This window comes from Ornithorhynchus anatinus, chromosome 1 (assembly GCF_004115215.2).
Source record: "Ornithorhynchus anatinus isolate Pmale09 chromosome 1, mOrnAna1.pri.v4, whole genome shotgun sequence".
Lineage (NCBI taxonomy): Eukaryota > Metazoa > Chordata > Mammalia > Monotremata > Ornithorhynchidae > Ornithorhynchus > Ornithorhynchus anatinus.
In genome coordinates, this window is record NC_041728.1 from 76,178,650 (window position 1) to 76,201,855 (window position 23,206).

General features: G+C 40.4%; 2 non-coding genes across 2 annotated transcripts; one reads left to right on the forward strand and one right to left on the reverse strand.

Annotated features, from left to right (window-relative positions):
• Nucleotides 1–1,426: 1,426 nt before the first annotated feature.
• LOC114817273 lies at nt 1,427–1,531 on the reverse strand. Its single transcript, XR_003765127.1, has one exon. It is a non-coding gene; the product is annotated as a U6 spliceosomal RNA (small nuclear RNA).
• A 6,577-nt stretch (nt 1,532–8,108) lies between these two features.
• On the forward strand, nt 8,109–8,246 carry LOC114817155. Its single transcript, XR_003765002.1, has one exon. It is a non-coding gene; the product is annotated as a small nucleolar RNA SNORA7 (small nucleolar RNA).
• The last annotated feature ends 14,960 nt before the right edge of the window (nt 8,247–23,206 follow it).

Genomic DNA, 23,206 nt, shown 5'->3' on the forward strand with positions numbered 1-23,206 from the left:
AGGCCCGTGCTTTTTCCACTAGGGCATGCTGAAGATAGGAGCCCACTAGCTGGAGGGGCAGCAAGGTTCCCCGACCTTTCCTCCAAAATGCCTCTAAGTACCATCATCAGTAAGTGGGAGGATAGCAAGAGCAGAGGAGACTCTAAGCATTCATATGCAGAGCAAGAAGCGGGGACTGAATCTCTTTTCTCTATACTGAATTGGGAGGGAAGGCCGAGTGAGTTTATGCACCCCCATTCTCCCCACTATGCAAAAGTTCTCAAGTACTTTAGCAACACTTGTTTTTCATGAAACAGCACAAAGAAAGCTCAGATCCACTAATCCAAATGTATGTTGTTTCCCTTCTCCCATAGAGCTTCTTAAATTCTGATTTGAAGTACATGCCTGGAATTCTCATGGACAAAAGGGTTCTCTTAAAACCCTCAGTTACTCATTTTAAATATAATGGTCTAAAAGCCTTTCAAGTCCTTTCACGCACTTTACATTCTTTTCTTTTCTTAGATTGCACCATCCACACTATTTAGTCCTGTTGGTAAGAATATGGGTGATTGGTGATCAGATCACTGACTTCAAGACTAGTTCATCCTTCAGTTAGTGACTCATACTTGGCTTTGTAGATAACCCATTAATTTCTCTAAAATCGAGCTACCTCATTTCTGATCAATGCACCTTAGCGCTAGTTTCCTGCTGCCGTGGATTTCTGGTTATCATTTTCTCAAGAAGTACTTCAGCGTGCCCTTTGACTATTTCCTCTGCCTGCCAGGTTTATGATTGCCTCCAGTAAAGCAAGCATAGCCAAGGGGATATGATCATGATTTCAGTAGGGTTAAACTGCCAATGTTTCGAGACATTATTGTTGGAGACATTTTCTTGCAGTCAAACACATATGAAGATGCATAGGTTTCTCAGATGAAATATTTTCTGAAGTTAGGATGGCCTTGATATCATTTCTGGGATTCACATCATAAAATCAATTGGAGATTATATTTCTTTAAAGAAAAGGATGGGGCGAAGATTGGCATTTGAAGTCCCTTTGTGGCTGTCAGTTCCTTCTGACACTAAACTGTGCTTTCACTGCTGCTATTGACTACCGGCAATACTGAAAAATAGTTGGCTAATGTGGGCGATAAAAACTGCAGCTGCAGCTACCAATGTAACCCTCTCCTGGTTTTGTCATTACGGCCCAGGATCAGCACTGTGCTGAGATTACTTGGGTGGCAAATGGGTCCTGTTTGTAAAAAAAACACTCTGCATGCACTTTGCTATTCATTCAGTTGTGTATACTGAGCACTTATTGTATGCACTGCACTGTACTAAGCATTTGAGAGAGTACAATATAACAATAAACAGACACATTCCCTGCTCACAATGAGCTTACAGTCTGGGGGGGGGGGTGTCCAGATATTAACATAAATATATATAGATATAAAATATGAAACACTTGATGAATGGGCATGTCATCCTTGTGGAGGGGACGTGCTAATCTTCTCTATCATTCCAATTTTAATATATATGTTGCATATATAAACATATAGTATAGTATAAATATAGTATATTTTATATACTATACTATACTATATAGTATAGCAAAATATAGTATATATATTTCCACTGGGAAATTGATTCGTTGGGATGAAAGACCACAAGTGGTTCTATGCAAAACAATATCACCATTATCAGTTCCTTGTGCAAGTTTCTCTCCAGTCCAGAAATCACAGGACTAAAACTGGTCCTTTATTCTCAATGGAAAATTTATATTAGATTTCTTACTTGGCCATAGTTAGGGAGATAGTGGAGTTGACGACTGCTAGTATTAACAAAATTTTAATACTTGGTCTTTCTGGTGAAGTAAAAGTATCTTGGAGTCAAAGGATACCTTCTAAAGGCCTTAACCCCACTCTGATGTCCATCTTGCTAAGTTCTGTGCTACTTTTATCACAGTCCTCATTAATGCCTTGTTGTACAACATGCTTCTGGGGAAAATTAAGAGTTTTAAGTTTAGCATCACCAAACCAGTCTTGGTTATATATACAGGTTCACTTCTGGGAGGCAGGTATATGATTCTAATTTCCCTTAAGGCTGTTTCGTTGATCCAAACTCCGTGCTGATTCTGTAATGTGATGTGCGTTTTATTAACCTCACAGCCACCCATAGCATTTTTACATTTAACCCCATATCCAGCACTTATGTGTATAGGTATGTTCAATTTTACCTTCAATTATTCAATCCTGGCATCCCAATCTCATTATTGTTTCTTCATTAGCTCCAACTATTTTGTAAATGATCTTGGAGGACAGTGATCATGTTTACTCTTCCCAGTGCTTATTACAGTGCTCGGTATATCAATCAATCAATAGTATTTATTGAGCACTTACTGTGTGCAGAGGACTGTAGAAAGCACTTGGGAAAGTACAGTGCAATAGAATTGGCAGATGTGATTCCCTGCCCTCAAGGAGAAGTCTACAGTGAGGAGCTTACAACTATAGTTAGTGTTCCATAAATGTTATTTTTTTTATGGTATTTGTTAAGTGCTTACTATGTGTCAAACCCTGGTCTAAGCACTGGGTCCAAGCACAAATTAATTAGGTTGGACACCATCCCTGTCCCACTTGGCAGTCTAAGTAGGCATGGAGAAATTAGGTGACAAAGTCACCCAGAAAGCAACTGGTAGAGCTAGGATTAAAACCCAGATCATCTGACTCCCAAGCCCATGCTCTTTCCACAAGATCATGCTGTTTCTCTATTGGTATTAATTGAGATTTTTTAATATCTATATGCTCCATTATTGTAAGTCCCTTGAGGGCAGAGAATAAGTCCTCTGCTTCTATTGTGTATTTCTCAAATGATTAATATCAATATCTAGCAGGAGCTTGATAAATACCACTACTACTCATGCGTTCTCTAGGACAGTCACCAATGTTTAAAAATTCCCAATGGAGCAATAACGGGGCATTGTGGTAGATTATTACATTTTGAGGTGAATATGTTTTTTGGGGGAACTGCCTCCAAGTTCTTCATTATAAATGATTCCTGCAGAAATTAAGTAAACATCCAACTGTGCCACCTCTCATCACTGGGCATGGGAAATGGTTAAAACAAAATTCCCTATTATCTTGAAATAAGCTCCTTGAATGTCAAAGCCAATTCACAATTGCCAGACTATGAATTCAGTATCAGACATTTTGGTTGGATCCATGCACAATGCAGATTCTTAATGATATCATTTTCACATCTGAAGAGTTGATAAAACTCTTATTAGCCTAAACAAATGAACGTACGAATAGAGAGCTAGGATCTATGTTTAACTTTCACTGATATATTCTTTTCCAGACCTTAGAGCAGTGATCTGCACAAAGTAGGCACTTAAAAAAAAAGTTTATTACAACTACTACTTCTCTAAATGCCCAGCTGATAACAATGCATAATTGAGAACTTCCCAATGGAGAGAAGTAATAAGATTTCTTCTTTTTCACATTTTCCCTTTAAGACAAGGAAAGAGGGATGGTTAATAATAATAACTGTAGTATTTGTTAAACACTTACTAGGTGCACTAAGTGCTGGGGTAGAGACAAGATAATCAGGTCCTACATGGGGCTCACAGTCTAAGTCGGAGGAAGAACAGGTGTTCAATCCCCATTTTACAGATGAGGAAACTGAGGACCAGAGAATTTAAGTGGCTTTCCCTCCTAGATCACAAAGCAAGTAAATGGTGGAGCTGAATTGAAACCCAAGTCCTCTGACTCCCAGGGCTATGTCTTTTCCACCAGGCCATGCTGCTTCTGTAATTCAAGAGGTTATTTTAAAAGACCACAAAATTTCCTTGATACTCTACTTGGTGATCACGAGTCCGGGGATAAGCTGAAGTGATGGGAGGGGAGAGGGAGGAGGAGAGAATGGAGTAGCAGTCCAAATCTATTGGAGGATTAGAGGCCAAAGGAACACTCTCCACCAAATGTCGATGCTGGTGGCCATCATAAAATTCCTGCACCTCAGAGATGCTCTGGTGGAAAAACAAGTGAACTTGAGAGAATTGATGTGGGTCCCAGTCACCCCAGGGTTGATTATCTTCTTTGTGATATACCACTCCCTACTGGTTCAGGGACTCTTTGGGGCCTGGCACAGTTTGAGACCAATCAATATCCAAGGGTTGGTCAGAAGCGTAAAGCTACTTTGAGGAAACTCTGAGAGACTTTGCAATTTAAAGAAAAGGAGCTTCCAAACTTAGAAAATAGATCCATTTCAATTTGAACTAAACTTCTCAATTCTTCTGTTTCATTTACTGATTTATTCATGTGAAGAGCTTCAATGGACTGAATAAACTTTTTGATTTTACTACATAGAAGTATGTCCAATTACCTAATTAGGTAGCTACTGCTTGTAAAGTGCTTACATAGTGAGCTATCATTTTAAGTGCCTTTTCACATGGAGCAATCATACAATGCCTATATTTTGTATAATTATACAACTCTTTCTGTTCAGAGATTTTTATGGCCAATAATAATGTTAGAAAACTGTATTAATATATCTGTTGCCATTACTGATCCCAATTTGCACCTTTCATACCACATTTCATATTTTATTTATATTGAAATATAATCCACCTCTCTTAAAATAGACTACAAGGAATATTAGCCAGCCATTTATGTATTGCTTTACTCCAAAATGTTTGGATGTTCCCCTCATAAGATTCGTGATGGGCAAAAATAGATTGAAAAAATGTAAAAAGCATTTTATATCAGAACAAAACATTACATGTTCTTTTGATAAACTCAAGGGAAAATCTATTATTTGAGCAGAGCACTGAACTAAGCACTGGAAAGAACTCAGAGTTGAGAATTATCATGGTCCCTGACCATTTGTAGAATAGTAGAACTGTAAGGGAATTTAAATGTCATTTGATCCACCTCCCAGCTTCCAGGCAGGTGAATAATTAGACAATCAGGAACAATTAAGCAACCCCTCTAGACTATGTAAGCTCCTTGTGGGCACGGAATGTGCTATTATAGCTGTTACGTGGTACTCTCCAAAGTTCTTAATACAGTGCTTTACACACAGTATGTGCACATTAAAAATTAGTGATTGATTGATTCTTTTACTTGCATAAAATTTCCAGGAATGGCAAATTTTAACTCTCCATCAGTAAATTCCAGTGTTTTAGCTCCCACAAAGTCAAACCATTCTTCTTTATATACAAACAAAATATCTCCTTTACTCTTAATATACTTCATCGTGTTCATTCCTTGTGAACAAAGAGAAAAATTGGTTGTATCCATCTTATAAAAACACTTTGTATACTCAAAGACTGTTATTAAGCCACCCTTTATCCTTCTACAAGCTAAAGAAACCCAATTCCTTTAACCTCACCTCATAGGATTTATTTTCAGTCCTTTTAATCATTTTAGTCACTCTTTTCTGGACCCTTTCCGTTTCTCAACATCCTTTTAAAGTGTGATGAAAAATAGGGACACAATACTATAATAAGAGTCTGACCAATGCACAGTATAACCAAAGGATTATTTCCCAGATCAGGCTTGTCATCTCTTGAAACATTGCAAAATATAAGTGATGGATCCTTTCAACACAGTAAAATTGAAAATTGAGAAGGTAAATAGTCATTGATTTTGGCTTAAAGAAGAGTTTCTTAAAAGTTTATAAAAAGAGGATTAAACAAACCTAAAATCCTTCTCCCCCATTGGGAAAAGTTTTGTTTATTTGCAGTTATTGAATAAGTAAAACTGACAGTAGCTCAGAATTTGTTATTCTATCACGGAATCAGAAACAATGCAATTATCGCTTAGTTTTCCACCTTTCTTTTCTAAAAGGCTGAATTTGATAGTAAAAGAAAGTAAATTTCAAAATTTGATGACTCAAAGTATTTGTTGCAATATGGTTTCATAGATTTTTCTCTGCCACAATCCCCTAAAATATATTTTAAAGAAATATAGCTTCAATGCCTTACAAGATGATTTACTGCTTTAATATAAACCTACTGGGCTTGTACAATGTTTGTGAGCTAAACTCTAAGTACTATAAGTGCTTGATTCAAAAGAATGCATAATTAACCTTGGCTTCTTTAATAATTTTATGCTATGTTTTGACAACCAAACAGTGAAACCTCAGCGTGAACATCTTCTGTTTTTATTGAAATCACCAGACAGAAACCATAAATAATTGTTACATGCCCTGTTGATAGTACCAATTAGCTAGCATCATACAGAAATGGTTGTAAACAAGAATGATGTCTTAGCATGAATTTAGAAATACAAATGTGAGAAAAATAGTTTTTGTGTTCCACCACCATTGCCCTTGAACGATAAACATCTGTACATAAAACAAGACTTTCTGTAGATAAAGGCTGGGAAAAAAAAGAAAAAAAAAATCCAACAACCCTCAAAAGACTGAAGCAATTGTTCCAAACAGCAGGTCTCTCTGAAATCAGGACCTCCTGAGGGAGAAAGTTATAGGTTAGGCAAGTAGAGCATTCATTTCACACACTTCGGGGGGTAACAATCTTCAATTAAGGGGGTGTTCAAACTATCCTCCATTGGGCTGTTTGGTGCAGAAAAGCAAAAACCCTTGGGTCTGAAAGATACTCAGATATGATAGAGCAGAGGAAGCAGAGTGTTCTCATGAAAAGAGCAAGGGCCTGAGAGTCAGAGGACTTGAGTTCTAAGCCCGTCTCTGCCACTTGCCTGATGTGATCTTGGGCAAGTCTCTTAACTTTTCTGTACCTCAGTTTTCCTATTTGTACATTGGGGTATAAATCCTACCCGCTTCTAGTTAGAGACTGGCAGCCCCATATGGGACAGGGACTATGTACAATTTCCTTATCTTGTATTTATCCTAACATTTAGTACAGTGAGAGGATAGGGAGGATATTCTCTGCCAATGTCAGACTGGGTCCTAGCCCAGAGATTCTTCAGTCATACTCAAATTTTTAGGCTCCTACAAGGTTTCTAATTATCCTGTAAGTATTTTGCCCTCATTTTGCCAGTCCTCCCTGAAATGTTTCTGAATTCTTTGTAAGACTTGGATTATACTATACTTTGCTTTCATAACTGCATCTTGGTCATTCTTTATATAATCAGTAATATTTATTGAGCATCTAGTGCAGGGTCCTAAATACTTGGGAGAGTACAATAGAAGTTATTTACATGAACCAGGAATTTAAAATCCAGTAGGGGGCACAGCTACTAACAAAATAAATTAGAGATTGGTGTCAATCAGTCAGTCAATTGTATTTATTGAGCACTTGGGAGAGTAGAGTATAATTATAAACAGTCACATTCCAGGCCCACAATGAGCTTATCATCTGTGGGGGGAATGGGGAAGGCATGTGGCACCACTGTTCACTAAACCTCTGAAATTATAAAAAATCCTCACAATTATCACTGATTCAGCACACTGCCTCTGAAGAGAAGTGCCCATACGCATCAAGTACTATAATATTCTTCAGGTAACAAGATCTCTATAGAAAGGGATCATATTTACCTACTCTATTTTATTGTATTCCATCAAGTGCTTAGTTCAGAGCTCTGCACTCAATAAATACCATTGAGAAATTGATTGATTTATTGAAATGGATTCCCAGTCACTGTCAGCAACTACAACCACTGAAAATTTGGGCTTGAAAGTTAGGAGAAACCTAAGTTAAATTTTCATTATGGCCTAGGGAAATTTGTGTACTTATGTAGTTTACAATGGAACCCTCAATCAACTTATTCTATATTCTACTGTAAAGGCAACAACTGTGCTGCTAAACATCTTTGCATTCACAGTTTAACACTGTGTGCCAATTTTACATTTAAAAATATCATATTGTTTATATTGATAAATATGCATTACATATACATAAGTAAGATTCTCAAGTGTGAAGTGTAAAAAAGAACACACAAGAAAGGGTAAAGCACAAAGTACAACATGATAAATGATACAAAATGAGTGGTATTGGCTTGATAAACATATTCAAAATATGTATTGGCTTGATAAACATATTCAAAATATCTAATAGTCGATTTATTATTTCATTTCATTAAACTATCCATTGAAAACATTTCAAATGTGCTATTGTCAACTGGCATTAATATTTACAGAGTACTTTGTTTACTACCCTCTCAGGATTGCATCTGGAGAGTTTCCATTATTCTACCAGTCTCTGCAATGGAAGGGAGAGTCAAAAAGAGGCATACCCATTCCATTCCTAGCTTGGACAGTGGCTAGTGAGTGGAAGGCAATCTGCTACAAGTCAAAACTCACCTGTGCTCGGCAGTAATGGAATGGGAGACAGTCGAGGGCAGAGACTCAAGTTTACTGCGCAGAAGAAAGCAATGGTCAACCACTTCCATATTTTTGCCAAGAAAACTCTATGGATACACTACCAGAACGATTGCAGATGGAGGTGGGGCAATCTGGGAGAGATGTGTCCATAGAGTTTCTATGAGTGGGAGACGACTCAACAGCATAAGACAAGACTTTGTTTACTGAGTGAAAATTTAATTAGGGAAGAATCTCTAGGACACCTGTGCAAATCTCAAAATCCTTCATTTTAGTTATGCAAATACAATTCTGGAAAGGGGATTAGAACATAATATATCATCTATACTGTTTTCTTCTTCCATTTAACAAGCAGTTAGGGAGATACAGGCTCAATACTAGTTTGGCTCACTTTCCCGGACTGAACAAAAACTTTATCATCCATCAGTTCTTTCTACTATCTTACTACTAATTTTGAAACTGAAGTTACAAGAAGAAAACCCAGGGAATGGAGGAGACAAGCAAGAAGACATTGTCTCAAAATCCAACAGCTTTAATTAAGAACAGATAATTCTCATGAAATTCGCAGACTTCGGGTGTTTTCTACAAGCTGTAAACCTTCTTACTAAACTTAGTTTAGTCATTAAATGTATGTTTTCTACTTGAACTGTTTGCCTTCAAAAAAAACATATGGCACTTTCATCAGAATAAAGTGAATTTCACACTAAATTGCTAATTCTCTAATTATAAAATGAGTTAAAGCACTATAACATATCTCATCTTAAATTTTAAATACAGTGGTAGAAAATCAGTGATTCTGGATGGTAATAGTGACAAGTTTTCACTAATATGATCTATACTTATAATCCATTATTTAGAAAAATAAAAGCTTTTTTATTATTCTGGAAGCAAAATCACATATGTTCACTTTAAAACTCTCCCACTTATTTATATTAATGCTCCTCTCCCACTTATTTATATTAATGCTCCTCTCTCACTATAGTAAGCTTGCTGAGGACAGGAAGTATGCTTACCATCTCAGGTATATTGTACTCTCCCAAGTGTTTAATACAGTGCTCTGCACAAAGTAGGCACTCAGTAAATACAATTGATTGACTGATTTCTTCACACAGATTCTCACTTCTCAAGTTTTTATGACTGGACTGAGACTCATTTCTTAAGAGAAGCAGCATAGCCTAATGGAAAAACTGCTGGTCTAGGATTCATCAGATCTGGATTTAAATCCTGACTGCCATTTGTCTGCTGTGTCACCCTGAACAAGTCACTTAACTTTTATGTATCTATATGGGGATTCAATATCTGCTCTCCTCCTACTGTGACTGTGAGCCCCTAATGGCACAGGAACTGTGTCCAATCTGCATATACTGTATCTATCTCAGCACTTAGTACAGTGCCTGGCATATAATAAGCATTTAACAAATACCACAATTTATTATAATTACTATCAACACCATCATCCTCATTTATGGTTGGGAACTCCATTTTCATCTCTTCTATTTTTCCCCTCTCTCCTTTCCTATCTCTATCTCACTCTCTCTCCTTTTTGCCCCACTTTCATTTTCTCCTCCCTCCCTTTCTCTTTTACCCATGTCTGCAGAAAAAACTTAATATTTTTCCTCTAAATACCCATTAAGGGTTTAAGTGCAAATGAGATGAAATTTGTGAACTGAGTTCTCAACAGTTTAGTGTTATTCACAGATCTAAAACAACTAGTAGCATTTATTTACATGTCAACCAAGGGTATATTCATGTAATTAACTCATATCCACACACATCTGAGTATAATTTAACTAAACAGTGACCTTTGAAGAACGTAAGTATGCAGAATGGCTACCATTGATAATATCAGTGATGAAATAATCATTTAGAAACATAAAGTTGAGTATTTACATTTTGGTTCAAAACCCAGAGTTTAATAAACATATAAAATCTTACCTCCTGAAATCATATCTTTTTCAGGATGTCTTCTGTAATTAACATCTCATTTCCTTATCCTGCTTACCCACAACTGCCACTTTAACATTCCTATGTCACCCAAGCATCTGGGAAATTATACGTTTCCCAAAGCACTTATGTTCATATCATTACACTCTATTACCTCCTCCTACATTAATAATAATAATGTTGGTATTGGTTAAGCGCTTACTATGTGCAGAGCACTGTTCTAAGTGCTGGGGTAGACACAAGGGAATCAGGTTGTCCCACGTGGGGCTCACAGTCTTAATCCCCATTTTACAGATGAGATAACTGAGGCACAGAGAAGTGAAGTGACTTGCCCATAGTCACACAGCTGACAAGTGGTATCAGTGGTATTTATTGAGCACTTATTCTACACACAGCACTGTACTAAGGCCTTAGAGAGGACCATAAATGTTGTGCAAGACACATTCCCTGTCCACTAAGACCTTACAGTACAGAGGGGGAAACAGACATTAATTTAAATGAATAACATAAATAAATGTAATTCATTAGTATTCACTTAATAATAATAATAATAATAATAATGTTGGTATTTGTTAAGCGCTTACTATGTTCAGAGCACTGTTCTAAGCGCTGGGGTAAACACAGGGGAATCAGGCTGTCCCACGTGGGGCTCACAGTCTTAATCTCCATTTTACAGATGAGGGAACTGAGGCACAGAGAAGTTAAGTGACTTGCCCACAGTCACACAGCTGACAAGTGGCAGAGCTGGGATTCGAACTCATGAGCCCTGACTCCAAAGCCCGTGCTCTTTCCACTGCACCACGCTGCTTCTCTACTTCCCCCTACTATTGTATGCTTCTTAAAGATAGAAACCCGGTTTAACATCCTCCCTACTCCCTATACTGTATACTCCCAAGCAGTTAGTTTGGAGATTCACACATAGTAGGCTGTGTGACTTTGGGCAAGTCTTTTAACTTATCTGTGCCTCAGTAACCTCATCTGTAAATGGGGATAAAGACTGTGAGCTCCACCTATTACCTTGTATCCTCTCCAGTGCTTAGATTAGTGCTTTGCACATAGTAAACACTTAACAAATGCCATTTTTATTATTATTATAAATACTACCGACTGATAGACAGTCTTAGAAGGTTTATAAGAAAAATTCCTTCAACTTCACCAAAGGAGAAGATCTGAATATTAAATTACGCTATCAAATTTAGAATTAAAGGTGATAACTACAGTGCCAAAGGCCCATGGACTGAGGATTAAGTGGAGTAAAAAGTGTATATTAGTATATATGTATAAAGTGTATATATGTATAAAAAGTGTATATATGTATAAAGTGTATAATATTACATGCCCAGTGCTTGTGGTAACATCATCCCAATCAGTAGATCAATTATATTTGTTGAGCACCTATTATGGCAGAGCATTGTACTAAGCTTTTGGAAAAGTACCAGAGAGCTGAAAGATATGATCAAAGAGCCTAAAACCTAGCTAGCAGTGAGTCAGTCAGTCAATAGTATTCACTGAGTGCTTACTCTATACACAGCTGTACTAAGCACTTGGAAGAGTACAATATAACAATACAACAGACACATTCCCTGCCCATGACAAGCGAGAACATTCTGACCATACTATGTTTGCTCAGGACCATGTTATTTAGAATACAAAAACAATGGTTGCTGCTTTGTTTCCACAATGAACTGAAAACCTGTCCTATTTCTCATCCGATGGGGTGCAGACAAATGTCACAAACCCTATTTGGACTCAACTTTTAGTGTGTGACTTGATAAAAAAGGGATCAAAGTGACACCTAAGGGGCAACCTCAATGTTGTTGTTGTCTTAGGCTGTCGAGTCATGTCTGACCCATAGCGACATCATGGACATATGAACATATCACTCCCAGAAGGCCTCACCTCCATCTGCAATCGTTCTGGTAGTACATCCATAGGTTTTTCTTGGTAAAAATATAGAAGTGGTTTACCATTGCCTCTTGCTCTGCAGTAACCTTGAGTCTCCTCCCTTGACTCTCTCCCACGCAGCTACTACCTGGAGCAGGGGAGTTTTGACTTGTAGCAGATTGCCTTCCACTTACTAGCCACTGTCCAAGCTAGGAATGGAATGGATATTCATCCATTCAGTAGTATTTACTGAGTGCTTACTATGTGCAGAGCATTGTACTAAGCCCTTGGAATGTACAAATCAGTAACAGATAGAGACAGTCCCTGCTCTTTGCCGGGCTTACAATCTTACTGGGGAGACAGACAGACAAGAACAATGGCAATAAATAGAATCAAGCGGAAGAACATCTCATTAAAACAATAGCAAATAAATAGAATCAAGGTGATGTACATCTCATTAACAAAATAAATAGGGTAATGAAGATATATACAGTTGAGCAGATGAGTACAGTGCTAAGGGGATAGGACGGGAGAGGGGGAGGAGCATAGGGAAAGGGGGGAGAAGAGGGTTTAGCTGCAGAGAGGTGAAGGGGGGGAGTAGAGGGAGCAGGGGGAAAAGGGCAGCTCAGTCTGGGAAGGCCTCTTGGAGGAGGTGAGCTTTAAGTAGGGTTTTGAAGAGGGGAAGAGAATTAGTTTGGCAGAGGAGAGGAGGGAGGGCATTTCAGGACCGCGGGAGGACATGGCCCAGGGGTCGATGGCGGGATAGGCGAGAACGGGGGACAGTGAGGAGGTGGGTGGCAGAGGAGTGGAGCATGCAGGGTGGGCAGTAGAAAGAGAGAAGGGAGGAGAGGTAGGAAGGGGCAAGGTGATGGAGAGCCTTGAATCCTAGAGTGAGAAGTTTTTGTTTTGTGCAGAGGTTGATAGGCAACCACTGGAGGTTTTTAAGAAGGGGCGTGACATGCCCAGAGCATTTTTGCAGGAAGATGAGCCAGGCAGCAGCGTGAAGAATAGACTGGAGTGGGGAGAGAGAGGAGGAAGGGAGATCAGAGAGCAAGCTGACACAGTAATCTAGTCGGGATATTACAAGAGCCCATAGCAGTAAGGTAGCCGTTTGGGTTGAGAGAAAAGGGCGGATCTTGGCAATATTATAAAGGTAAGACCTGCAGGTTTTGGTAACGGATTGGATATGTGGGGTGAATGAGAGAGCCGAGTCAAAGATAATAATAATAATAATGTTGGTATTTGCTAAGCACTTACTATGTGCTGAGCACTGTTCTAAGCGCTGGGGTAGACACAAGGGAATCAAGTTGTCCCACGTGGGGCTCACAGTCTTAATCCCCATTTTACAGATGAGGTAACTGAGGCACCGAGAAGTTGAGTGACTTGCCCAAAGTCACACAGCTGACAATGGCCGAGCCGGGATTTGAACCCATGACCTCTGACTCCAAAGCCCGTGCTCTTTCCACTGAGCCACGCTGACACCGGGGTTGTGGGCCTGAGAGACGGGAAGGATGGTCGTACCATCCACTGTGATAGGGAAGTCAGGGAGAGGACCGGCCTTGGGAGGGAAGATGAGGAGCTCAGTTTGGGTCATGTTGAGTTTTAGGTGGCAGGCAGACATCCAGGTGGAGACGTCTTGGAGGCAGGAGGAGATACGACCCTGAAGGGAGGGGGAGAGGACAGGGGCAGAGATGTAGATCTGTGTGTCATCTGCATAGAGATGATAGTTGAAACCATGAGAGTGGATGAGTTCACCGAGGGAGTGAGTGTATATGGAGAACAGAAGAGGGCCAAGAACTGACCCTTGAGGAACTCCAACAGTTAGAGGATGGGAGGGGGAGGAGGAGCCCGCAAAGGAGACCGAGAATGAATGGTCAGAAAAATGAGGAGAATCAGGAGAGGATGGAGTCCATGAAGCCAAGGTGAGATAAGGTGTGGAAGAGAAGGGGATGGTCGACAGTGTCAAAGGCAGCTGAGAGGTCAAGGAGGATTAGAATAGAGTAGGAGCCATTGGATTTGGCAAGAAGGAGGTCATGGGTGACCTTAGAGAGAGCAGTATCAGTAGAGTGGAGGGGATGGAAGCCAGATTGGAGGAGGTCCAGGAGAGAATGGGAGTTAAGGAATTCTAAGCAGCGATTGTAGATGACTTGTTCTAGGATCTTGGAAAGGAAGGGTAGTAGGGAGATAGGGCGATAACTGGAAGGGGAAGTGGGGTCGAGAGAGGGTTTTTTTAGGATGGAGGAGACATGGGCATGTTTGAAGGCAGAAGGGAAGCAGCCATTGGCGAGTGAGTAGTTAAAGATAGAAGTTACAATATCGCCAAGATCCGCCCTTTCCTCTCCACCCAAACGGCTACCTTACTGCTACAGGCTCTCGTTATATCCCGGCTAGACTATTGTGTCAGTCTTCTCTCTGATCTCCCTCCCTCCTCTCTCATCCCGCTCCAGTCTATTCTTCACTCCGCTGCCCGGCTCATCTTCCTGCAGAAATGCTCTGGGCATGTCACTCCCTTTCTTAAACACCTCCAGTGGTTGCCTATCAACCTCCTCTATAAACAAAAACTCCTCACTCTAGGCTTCAAGGGTCTCTATCACCTTGCCCCTTCCTACCTCTCCTCCCTTCTCTCTTTCTACTGTCCACCCCGCATGCTCCGCTCCTCTGCCGCCCACCTCCTCACCGTCCCTCGGTCTCGCCTATCCCGCCATCGACCCCTGGGCCATGTCCTTTACGAGATGTTCTTCCCCTTGACTCTATTTATTGCCATTGTTCTTGTCTGTCCGTCTCCCCCGATTAGACTGTAAGCCCGTCAAACGGCAGGGACTGTCTCTATCTGTTGCCGACTTGTTCATCCCAAGCGCTTAGTACAGTGCTCTGCACATAGTAAGCGCTCAATAAATACTATTGAATGAATGAATGAATGAATGTCCTTCCGCGGTACTGGAATGTCCTTCTCCTCACCTCCGTCAATCTAATTCTCTTCCCCTCTTCAAATCCCTACTTAAAGCTCACCTCCTCCAAGAGGCCTTCCCATACTGAGCTCCCCCTTTTTCCCTCTGCTCCCTCTACCTCTCTCCTCACCTCTCCACAGATAAACCCTCTTCTCCCCTCTTTCCCTCTCCTCCTCCCCCTCTCCCGTCCCACGCCCTCAGCACTGTACCTGTCCACTCAACTGTATATATCTTCATCACCCTATTTATTTTGTTTATTTTGTTTAATGAGGTGTACATCACCTTGATTCTATTCATTTGTTATTGTTTTATGAGATGTTCTTCCCTTGACTCTATTTATTGCCACTGCTCTTGTCTGCCTGTCTCCCCTGATTAGACTGTAAGCCTGTCAAAGGGCAGGGACTGTCTCTATCTGTTGCCAACTTGTAAATTCCAAGTGCTTAGTACAGTGGTCTGCACATAGTAAGCGCTCAATAAATACTATTGAATGAATGAATGAATGAATGAATGAGGAGGGAAGGGGCGATGGTTTTTATAAGGTGAGCGGGAATGGGGTGTGAAGCACAAGTGGAGGGGGTGGCACTTGCGAGGAGGGAGGAGATCTCCTTTGAGGATACTGCAGGGAAAGGTGGGAAAGTAGGGGAGAGGGGATATGTCTCTGTTTGACTCCCCCTCCCATAGTCTGGACTGATAGAGGACTAGAAACTCTCCTGGTGTGACCCTGAGAGGGGAAACCTCAATGAGCAACCCATTATTTGATTGAAACATTTGCTGTGACAAAAAACACAAACCATCCCTAAAATGGGCCAATTTTCAGGATTGTACTTAGGGCACTGAGGAGTTTCCTTGGACTCCAGAGCCCCTTCCCCATATAAGGACCCAGGTCCATCCTCAAGTCACCACAGAGGCCCAGTCCAGAGAATAGTAGAATATTGAGCTCTCCCAAGTACTTTGTATAATGCTCTGCACACAGTAAGTGCTCAATAAAGATAACTGATTGATTGTCTGATTAAAGGGATTGTCCATTGCAGTTCTCCAAATGATTGGGAAAGATACTGGAAATCCATGTTCCATTCATCCAAACTCACACTCTTCCCTTTACATTTAATTACCCCTTTCTAATTCTGCACCTGTTGGAGAAGCAGCTTAGTGGAATGAGCATGGGCTTGGGAATCAGAAGTCATGGGTTCTAATCCCTGCTCTGCCACATATCCACTGTGTGACTTTGGCTAAGTCACTTAACTTCTCTGTGCCTCAGTTACCTTATCTGTAAAATGGGGATGAAGACTGTAAGCCCCACATGGGACAACATGATTACCTTGTATCTATCCCAGTGCTTAGAACAGTGCTTGCCATATAGTAAGCATTTAACAATTACCATTATTATTATTACTATTATTATTATTATTGTTAATAGTGATGAGTTACTCTATTCACTCCTCTTCTGAAGAAATACCCCTGAAAACTTTAAATCAAAGGCAGCTTCTTCCTTAAATTGAAATAAAAATTAATTAGTTCATTCATTCAATCACATTTATTGAGCGCTTACTATGTGCAGAGCACTGTACTAAGTGCTTAGAATGTTCAATTCAGCAACAGAAAGAGACAATCCCCACCCCAAAATGGGTTCACAGTCTAAATGGGGGAGACAGACAACAAAACAAAACAGAACAATACAAAACAAGTAGTCTGGCATCAGTATCATCAAGATAAATAGAATCATAGATATATACACATCATTAACAAAATAGAGTAATAAATAATATATACAAATATACACAAGTGCTGTGGGGAGGAGAAGGAGGAAGAGCAGAGGACGGGGGAAGGGGGAATGGGGACGGGAGGAGCAGCAGAGGGAAAGGCAGGGCTCAATCTGGGAAGGCCTCCTGGAGGAGGTGAGCTCTCAGTAGGGCTTTGAAGAGGGGAAAAGAGTTAGTTTGATGGATGTGAGGAGGGAAGGCATTCCAGGAAAGTGGTACGACATGGGCCAGGGGTTGACAGGGGGACAGGCATGAACGAGGCACCGTGAGGAGGTGAGCAAGGCAGAGGAGCAGAGTGTACGGGGTGGGCTGTAGAAGGAGAGAAGGGAGGTGATGTCGGAGGGGGCAAGGGGATGGAGAAATTTGAAGCCAAGAGTGAGGAGTTTTTGTTTCATGAGAAAAAATAAAAATCTATTCCCTCTCTCATCTTGTCCTTCATTTTGTCTGTGAATCATCCTGATCCTTGGGATCTCTGAACGATAAGCTGCCTTATAAATGATACTGCATTCACAGAACATGGTGATGCATGCTGGTGTATGAACCCAGAGTAGACTCCAATATTTATGTTATTCTCTTTCAAATGGGTTTCTGTAGTATGGATGAGCAGCCCTTGTATGTGACATATCAAGGTCTGAATCAAAGGATGCAATGCTGAAAGAACCAAAAGCTGCTCTTTCCACTTAGGAAAAAGGCAACAATAAAATTACAGTCTAATCTTTCCTAGTACATTATGCCTTTTTCAGTTTACAGCAAATAAATACAGTAAACCAAGTTGAAATTATTTTAATTGCTTAAAAATATTAATTCTAATACATTTTTATTTTATAACTAGGATTTGATGCAGAACAAAGACAGAAACAAAAGTGTTTTAAAATACTTCTAATCATTTAAAACTTTCTTACATTTTTCCACTGCTTACTATATGGTATTATATGTATATGTTATTATGGTACTATATGATGGTATTAATGATGGTATTAATGATGGTGTTTGGTTAAATGTTTACTGTGTAACAAGTATTTGGCTAAACACTGAGGCAGATGTAAAGTATTCAGACTAGACACAGTGCCTGTCCCTCATACACAGTCTTAGATGGAGGGAGGAAGAAGAATTTTATGTGACTAGCCCTAGGTCACAGAGCAGGTTTCGTGTGATCAGGACTAGAACCCAAGTTTCCTAACTCCCCATCCCGTGCCTTTTCCACTAGATCACATTGCCTCATAATATGTTGGATTTACATCTAAATTATCCCTTACTCTGCCCCAATCCTGGCATGTGCTAAAGTATGTTCAATCAGTAAACTCTACTTAGAACCAAATGCTGTGGACAAATCACCGAAAAGAGAACCCTTAAAATAGCCAAATTACCTAGAATGGAGTTAACTATGGAAAAGTATTTACTGAATCTGATCCTATAACAAAGAGATTGTAATCAGCGTGGCTCAGTGGAAAAAGCCTGGGTTTGGGAGTCAGAGGTCATGGGTTCGAATCCCAGCTCTGCCACTTGTCAGCTATGCGAATGTGGGCAAGTCACTTAACTTCTCTGTGTCTCAGTTCCTCATCTGTAAAATGGGGATTAAGACTGTGAGCCTCATGTGGGACAACCTGATTACCCTGTATCTGCCCCAGCACTTAGAACAGTGCTCTGCACATAGTAAGCGCTTAACAAATGCCAACATTATTATTATTAATCACAGTAATGATGATAATCATCAACAATAATAATAGAAGATTGTAATCTCATTAAGGTCAGGGAAAGTGCCCACCAGCTCTATTATATTGTACTCTTCCAAGCACTTAGTACAGTTCTCTGCACACAGTAAGCACTCAGTAAATATGATTTATCGATTGATTATGCATTTACCATGTGCCAAACTCTGTACAAAGCCCATAGGGTAAATAGATGGTAATCAGATTCGACACAGTCCCTGTCTCAAAAGGGGCCTCACAGTATTAGAGGAAGAACCAATATGAGCCCCATTTTACAGATGAGGAAATTGAGGCACAGAGAGGTTAAGTGGCTTGCTCAAGGTCACACAGCCGGAAAATGGTGTATGCAGGAATAGAGAACTAGGGCCTTCTGAATCTCATACCTGTGCCCTTACCATTTAGGCATACTCTCACATGATCCTTGAGGGCACATACTGGATCTGCCTTCTCTACTGTATTCTCAGATGCTTGGCACAGCACTCTGCATGGTGCTCAATAATTACCACTGATTGTTTGCTTGGGAGGTTGACTGTAAAACTACCAACTTTTTTTTTTTTTCCGGGGGGCTGGTAGTAGCAGTAGCATTGATTAAGTGTTTATTCTGTGCAGACCACTGTACTACGCACTGAGAAAGAATACACAAGTAGGAATGAGACACAGTTACTGTTTTTCTGAAGGGCTCACAACCTAAAAGACGAGTGTGATAACAAAGCTGGTAACAAGCTTGGAACTGTCTTCCATATGGTGGTTGAAATCTCTATTTTTCTATTTACCTTATCAACAGAGCTTATCAGAAACTTTTCACCTAGGAGCACAAACTTATTTTCCCCTTTATTTAAGCCTGACAATCACTTCAAGACTTCCCATCATCTAGCTCACTCTTCTCTATCTTTTCCTGACAACCCCCAGCTTATGTTCTTTGCTACTCTCAAGAAAACTTTCTAATCATCCCACACCTTTAACTCCCCCATGACCAACAAATTGAACACTTCTTTCTCCTAAATCTGGATATTTTCTTCCCCCCAGCTTCACCAAATCATACACCCTTCTTTCTTCAAAGTGTTTATAAAAGTTCTTCTACTGGGATGTAGTGTGTGATTAATCTTCCTACCTTCCCAGCCAGCCATCTCAATACTCTTAGGTACTCTCTTTGCATTTATTTTTTCACTTGTGCATACTATTTATAGCAATTTTATACTCTTCAGTGTTTTTTCATCCATTTGTGTCTGCCTGCCTTTCTCATCTAGCTCTAAGTTCCTGGAGGACTAAGATTGCACCTTGTAATTTTCCTGAATGTCACCCGAGTGATAAATCCAGGGCTATGCCCACAGTAGATGTCCATAAATTCAGTTGCTGCTGCAGCTGACAGGACTAGAAATAAAGGCAGAGACCTCAGGCATCTGCATAAGTCCAACTGGTCTTTTTCCATGGCTCACCTTCTTGGAGTAGGGAGACTAGCACCACGAGTAGGAAATATCATCAAGTGCAGACATTGCCATTGCCAACATCGCCAACATGGCCACCACTACTTGATTCTTGAACTTCCTGATACAGAACCTGTAGAAATGGGTAGATAGAGGAATTCCAGATAGTCTGAAAAGTGGGGTAAAAACTACCTGGTTCTCCTTTAAAAAGTGAATGAATGAGTGTGTGTGTGTGGCATGTGGACTCCATGAATGTTTGTGGTTGTAGAGAAGGGGAGCTTCCATCTCGGGCTAGTTGCTCACTCCTTACCCCTGGCTGGGACTCTCTCCCTTTCACTCTGTCAATCCATGACTCTTCCCATCTTCAAAGCCTTCCTGAATCTCCCTCTAAATAGTAAACTCCTTTAGGGCAGGGAACATGTCTACCAGCACTGTTGAATCTTACTCTCCCAAACACTTAGTAAAGTGTTCTGCACAAAATATACACTCAATAAATACCATTGATTGATTGACTGACTAAGGCATTTCATGATTAATTTCACTGCCCCAGTGAAGTCATTTCAACATCTACACCTGCCCTTATTTATTATTAGATTGACTTTATCGATCTATTTATTTACACAATTTTTTACATTATTTCCCATATTTTTTCTTTGCCAGTTGTGGTTGCATTTTACCTCCGGTTCCCCCACAGCTATACAATTTATATCTACCAATTTCCCCCCATAAGATTGTAATTTCTCAAAGGCTAACAGTGTATCTTCTACTTCTGCTTTATGTTCCCAAGCAACTAGAACAAGATTGTACCTACAGTGATAGTGGAGTTTTCTCTCAAGTATGATGAATGAGCCTCAGTCCCAACACTTCAGGACCAAGATTCTGTGTAAGAGAATTGCCTATAATGAAAGTGACTTTTGCCACATACTCCCGTCTTGGCCACTCATGTCCCTTCTGGGTTTTATAGTACAAGTGAGTAAGTGAGCGCAATCCAGTACATTGGGAAGCACATGCAAGAGGTTTTTTTTAAATTTATTTTTTATGTGCCAGATCCAGTTATAAGCAAAGTGACTGTAGCATAGTGCTGATGATGGCCCACTGTACCATAACCTAGTAGGCATATCTTGCTATCTTAAAGCATTCTTCCGGCCAAGTTATCAAACTTTATTAATGGTTCTTTATTCATGGTCCTGCTGGATCTGCCTACCTTGAAGACTGCCCTAGGGTTCTTCTGTCAGAAACCTTCACTACTGATAGTGTGAACCATATAACCTAATTTCGTTGCTCCCAGAGCAGTGCTTTTTCCACTGGACCAGAAATACAATACTACTAATAATAATGTTGGTATTTGTTAAGCACTTAATACGTGCAGAGCACTGTTCTAAGCACTGGGGTAGATACAGGGTAATCAGGTTGTCTCACATGAGACTCACAGTTTATCCCCATTTATCAGATAAGGTAACTGAGGCACAGAGAAGTGAAGTGACTTGTCCACAGTCACACAGCTGACAAGTGCCATAGTGGGATTTGAAACCATGACCTCTGATTCCCAAGCCCAGATTCTTTTCACTGAGCCACGCAGCTTCTCTAATATGACAAATGTTCAATAAATATTTCTTAATGAAAGGGAGCAGGGAAGGAGAATGATCAATTCTTCAGGACTTAGCTCATTTTATATCTTTGTAGATGGTTAGATGGGTAAGAGGTGGGAAAACATTCAATCAAATCCTCCACTGTGACACATAGCAAAAGGATGTAGCTGGGGGAAGGGACTGATACTGCCCCATGTGTCTTTTTCTGCCATGTACAAACTATCTAAACTAAACATGCCTCCTGAGATTGTATTCTAGGTCCATGGTGGGAAACAATTTGCTCAAGAGGCAATAGAGAAGCAATACTGCCTGGTGCTTAGAGATTGAGCCTGGGAGTCAGGAGGACCTGGGGGACCTCTGCCACTTCTCTGCTGTGTGACCTTTTGCAAGTCACTTAACTTCTTTGTACTTTAACTGTAAAATGGGGATTAAGACTGTGAACCCCACATGGGCCAGGGACTATGTCCAACCCAATTTGGGGAGGGAATATGTCTTATATTGTTATATTGTACTCTTCTAGGCACTTAATATAGTGCTCTGCACACAGATAGTGCTCAGTAAATACAATTGACTGACTGACTGACTGCTCATATCCATTCCAGAGCTTAGTACAGTGCCTGGCACATAGTAAGCACTTAACAAATGCCACAGTTATGATTATTTGGTTGACATATGAATCAATCAATTCTACCAATCCTGAGGTGAAGGGGTTGAACCGCGTTCCAACAATGGGTGGCTAACCCACCCTGATCATATGATGCAACCTGACAGTTTCCTGTTACCAGCTCCACGTGTGGTCCTGCCGACTTGGGCAGCAGCCACGATGCTCCCTGATCTGGGAGTTTCCCCACCTTATACTGCTGTCTCCAGAGGATTTATTTTTTATCTTTTTTGAATTAAATTAAAACAAACACGAGGTTTTTCTTGCAGGTGCTTTCTTGATTTCCATACTCCAGGCTGATGTAGAATCTGACCTCAGCCAGCACAACCTTCCGGAGGTGATGGGACCAAACAGTTTCAGTTTGCATTGCTTTTCTGCTTTGAGGGAAGGGAAAAGGACTTTTCAATCCAGAACCTGGGCCTGAGCCTGAAACTTAAGTGACTTGCCCAAGGTCACACAGCAGACAAGTGGCAGAACTAGGATTAGAACACAGATACTTCCTATTGCTGGGGTGGCCGGGGCTCCTTCCCAAATCCCACCTCTTTCTTTCCCGGTGCCACTTCCCTGTTGAAAGATCCAGTAACGTGGTAATTTTAAATCGATCTCTCATTAGCTATTAAAATGAATCAGTTTGTCATATTATCTTGAAGGATTTCACCTGAATAACATTTCATAAAGAAAAACTCACTGTGGAACCATCTCTATGGCAATCAGTGTGCCTTAGGTAGCAGCAACTTTAGGTTTATCTGGACAGACTTTAAATTTCAATGCAAAGCATGATAAAGAGACTCCTCACATTTCTCCGGGCCTCACTTTTATGAAACAAACCCGCTTATACATATCTGGAAAGGCATATGCTCTTGAAAGTCACCCTGATCTGACTAAAAGAAATAACATCACATCAAACTTCATGATTATGTGAGTAACATAGACATATCTTGGTGGGCTTATTGCAGACTACAGTGAAAATCAAACACTTTCCAAGGTTCTATTTATATCTTTTAAACAGAACT